General features: G+C 43.2%; 1 long non-coding RNA gene across 6 annotated transcripts; it reads right to left on the minus strand.

The window, feature by feature from the left end:
• Nucleotides 1-949: 949 nt before the first annotated feature.
• On the minus strand, nt 950-4,053 carry LOC136499253 (uncharacterized). Of its 6 annotated transcripts, none has more exons than XR_010769955.1 (4): nt 3,803-4,053; nt 3,473-3,715; nt 1,967-2,939; nt 950-1,188 (listed from the first exon to the last, which is right to left on the minus strand). It is a non-coding gene; the product is annotated as an uncharacterized lncRNA (long non-coding RNA). The 6 variants fall into 6 exon arrangements; XR_010769954.1 differs by having other exon boundaries at nt 1,967-2,691; nt 2,890-3,715; XR_010769952.1 differs by having other exon boundaries at nt 1,967-2,042; nt 2,626-3,715.
• Between the last annotated feature and the right edge of the window lie 642 nt (nt 4,054-4,695).

Here is a 4,695-nt window from a genome sequence, read left to right on the forward strand (position 1 = left end):
ATTATTGGGCCTTACGAAATTATATGTGCCTTATAGCCATCATGCTATCTATATTGGAACTCAGGTACCATGGTGTGCAACTGAAAATTATGGAACTATACCATGAGTAGTTCAACAGTGAAGAATGAACTCCATACAACAACATAAACACATCATTTTGATTCACAGAAGTTGTACAAGTACATATTTAATTTTTTTACTGGACTGTCCAACCGGCTGCTGCTGTTAGTGTCTGTTCGAGCAGCTTTTGAAAATTCAATCCAACAGTGGATAAGCAGGCACTACTGGACTCGCATGAGGACCAGAAACCCTCGGCAAAGACCCCTCGGGGAAGTTTTAGACGGCGAAGGGGTCTTTGCCGAGGGCCAGGACGGCCCTCGGCAAAGAAAAGAAGCCGTCACGCGCCGGCGCCGTTGGCGGTTTCTTTGCCGAGGGCCGACCCTCGGCAAAGAAATGGTTTTTTTTTTAATTTTTTTTTGCCGAGGACCGGCCCTCGGCAAATAAATATTTTTATTTTTAAAAAAAAAACCTTTGCCGAGGGCCTCCTCCTGGCCCTCAGCAAAGAAATTTAGGATTTTTCCCAAATAAATCTTTGCTGATGGCTATTGCCAGAGCCCTCGGCAAAGGTTTTTTTTTAAAAAAAAATTGTTCGCTGAGGGCCAGCCCTCGACAAAGAAATAGTTTTTTTTTGAAATTTTTTTTTAAAAACCTTTGCCGAGGGCCTGCTCCCTGGCCCTCGGCAAAGAAATTTTTAGGATTTTTCCAAAAAAATCTTTGGCGAGGGCTATTGCTAGGGCCCTCGGCAAATGACCCTTCTTTGCCGAGGGCCTTGGTCATTGCCCTCGGCAAAGAGGCAGAAATTTAAATTTTTTTTTTTTTGTTTTTTGCATTCCATCGACACAAGCATTTCATATATATACATATATATATCAACCATCACATATATATATCACACAGAACCCATTTTCTCACAATATATCACAACCATAATTGTGAACCACAAATCACAATATATTACAACGACAAGTCACATGTTCATCATCATTCACATGTTTATTACGACAAGTTCATGAAATCCAAGCACAAGTCAGAACCATAAACCACAAATATTACAACACTCCACAGCAACCTTCACAAACAGCAGATGAAAGGTCATAGGTCCTCTTGAGGTGATGTGATGCAATTAACCTGCAAGAACAATTTCAAATTAGACAATGGCACTGTATTCTTTCAGCAGTATGTAACACACATGACTACACAAATATATGTACCAAATCTTTTATTCGTATTGGAATGTTTCCGCAATAAACTTGTAAGGACATGCCAATTAGCAAAGGCCTACATCAAGGAAAAAAAAGGAAAAATCCAAGATATATTCATGTACACCACTGCCAATTATGGGGTCACCACCCTAGAATCCCGACGCGGCCACACGAGTGGGGGCGAGCGGCCATCACCAAAAATTCACTCCGTAGTCTTTGTTTATCTAACTAAAAAGCCTTCATGTATGAAAAGACAAATAAGATTTCTTTTTCGTAGGCATAGGTCACTAAAAATTAAGCCGAAGAGCACAGCTGCAACAACATATCCACAACATTCCTTCCACCATGGTGGCAAGCCTAAAAGGTCAGGTGATGTCTGCGAGGTGAATTAGGCTCGTATAGGATCTATATTTATATAAGGAAAAAGTTGGCATGAGTTCAGTGCTGCAGCATAACGTCTACGCCATTAAATTACAAAAGTCAGATGATATGTCCAATTTTGTAAGTGCATTAGGATGTGAACACATGGAAATGGCGGGTAGATTATAAAAAATAACAGTAGGTACCTAGAAATTTCTTTCCCAATTGAAAAGTATATACTGCTCCTTGTGGCTGCTGGGTTATATACTCATATGTAATCATTAATCAAGATGCATCTGATTAGCTTGACTAATAAGAAAAAATAGGAGTTACTATAGGTTTACCTTTGAAACAGGTGGCAAAAGAATTCCACTGATAAGGAAGTTTCAATCACCCACGAACCACACCTTGCAGGTCTGTCTGAAATACATTAGCAGAATAACAAAAATTTAGTAATTAAATAACATCATTGGCATAATTGGGCGGCACTCCATGTAGGGAACTATCAACGTCAGGACTACATTATAAGCAGTTGTACATGTGTATGGACAAAACATAGCTTCCTGTGAGGTAAGCAACATATCAGTCTCACGTCTCCTGCTGGGCTCAGGAGTAGGAACGGTATGGGGAATGGTAGCTCTGATTAGGAAAAGAAAATAATGAGGCACAGAGCACGAATGCACTATGAAAGAGATAGAAGAAAATGGAAACAGACTATTTTGTTTCTAGTAAGTAATAGAGACACTTTGGGTTTGGTAACGCATATATCATGGATAGCATTTTAAAGTTGCCCCACCTAAACCAAAGCAGCGTTGAAGCTGACTACAAATATGTAGAGGAAAAGGAACAAGCTAATGTTACTACTGAAACCTGAAATGTCTTTGTTTTGCTATGAAGCCTTCTCAAAACTGGATATATGGATCTGGGAGGTATCATTACAGCAATGGACGGTGTACCAAAAATTAGATGGTGTAACAAAGAGAAGGGCAACTGTAAAGCCTACCAAACTTCCCTGCAAGCTCTGGTGCTGAACATCATAAGGGAATCACATTGTTGGTACCATACTTCCCTGCAAGCATATTAGGAACCGTTGCTGTAAATTGGAGTGTATGGAGCAAACCTATATCTGATTTTACATCCTTGAAAAGAATTCATGTATCTAACTGACTCTTGGCATCCAAGACATGATAATATGCTTAATTACAGCACTACAGAGCCTAGTATACCATAAAGGCCTGCAGAAGGCAAACAACATAACTCACAGCACCTGCAGGCGGGCGAACAGATCGAGCTGCGGCCGCTGCGGAGACATACGGCCTTGAAGGAGTAAACAACTGTTAATAATCAGACACCTAAGCGTATTTATTTTCTAGAGTACTCTTACATACCTTGATTAAGTAATCTTACCTAAAGTATGTGGAAATAACAGAGCATAAGAACTGATCAGTTGTCTATACACACACAGCTGCTACTAAAAGGACAACAACCAAAACAACTATGACTATAAATTTACAGGAACCAAAACGATCCCTTTTACCCATCCCGTAATTCTGTTGTCCTTAAGGTATCCATATACACTGGTAATAAGCATATGCCCCTACACGTATTGGAAGAAAACACATATCAAAACGGTATGAGGACATATTGACCATATTGTCATCCATTGAATGGCTAAACCGTAATCTACACTGGTAAAATGAAGCAATCGCAGCAACATAAATTAGCACAAAAATGCTTAATTTATAAAGAATCTATCGTACACAGACTGAGCTGCATGAACTGAGCATAGAAGAAAAGCGAAACCAGACGTATCCTGACCTGTTGGTGTGGATGGGAGAAAAAACACGTACGTGAATAGAAGATAAAAATTAGATGTGGCATAACCGGCGAGGCCCGCCCAGGCAGCCGCGCCTGGGGGGGCGCCCGTGCAGGGGCCGCCGCGCCGGGACAGCTGCAGCTGGGGCCTGGCCAGGCCGCCGCGCCAGGGGAGCACCCGCGCCGGGGCTACAACCGTGAGTGCCACCGCGCCAGGGGACCCGTGCCGGATTTGCTGTCGTCGAGTCGGCAGCGCAGTCTGCTGCGGCAGTCATCGCCTGTGCAATGCAAAGGGGAAGATGGAGTGAGAGAGGATCTGGGGGAGGAGTCATCAGACGGAGCAGGACGAGGGGAGGGTCACATACCGGCAGATCCGACCTCGGAGCTTCACTGCCGCACCCGCCGGCAAGGAAGGGGCGGAACCCTAGGTCGGCATCGCCGCGGCGCCGGGGGCCAGCCGCCCAGGACGATGTGCCGGCCCGTGGGCTGCAAAGGCGGACGCGGTGCTTGGCAGCAGTAACCTCGCCAGGGGCGGGGGCGGCTGCGGCGCTCAGTGGGGTGGGCACGGTGCGGAGGAGGGACGAGAAGCGTCGGGAAGGAGCAGAGAGTGGGGAAGGAAAAGCATAAGCTGGAGTATTTTTTTTTTTTTTAAATTTTCTTCGCCGAGGGCCATTGGTCAGTCCCTCGATAAAGATCCCCTTTGTCGAGGGCCAGGCTAGACCCCGGCAAATTTTTTTTTGGTTTTTTGAACCTAGTTATTTTGTGGTGCTATAATACATTATTTAAAACTCAATTTTAAAATTTGGGCCAATTTGGACTTTTTTTTTGATATATTTCCCTAATTTATTTCTTTTCGTTGATTTTTTTCGAATATTTCAAATTTGAACTGCAGGTGGATGGAATAATGCAATTTAGTGATTCGAAAAATGTTATTCATGGTATTTGGTGTATGTTGAGTCCCTATCCACGAACTCGCATCAAATTTCGGGCATCTTCTTGACGTAACATGACGAGAAACTTGTCGGGAAAGTGTTTTTAAATTATATAAAATCCATACGATGTCCAAAAATCACGAAACTTGTTGAGGTGTCATGTTATCGCATGTGTAGGCTGTGGTAAAAAATTGAGAAGGTTTCGAGCAAGTTGTGACGTCAAATGCCTAAAACACAGACATCTCCACATGTGATCACATGTGGAGATGTCTGGGTTTCAGGCATCCGACGTCGCAACTCGCTCGAAACCTTCACAATTTTTTACC

Source organism: Miscanthus floridulus, chromosome 13 (genome assembly GCF_019320115.1).
Source record: "Miscanthus floridulus cultivar M001 chromosome 13, ASM1932011v1, whole genome shotgun sequence".
Classification (NCBI taxonomy): Eukaryota; Viridiplantae; Streptophyta; class Magnoliopsida; order Poales; family Poaceae; genus Miscanthus; species Miscanthus floridulus.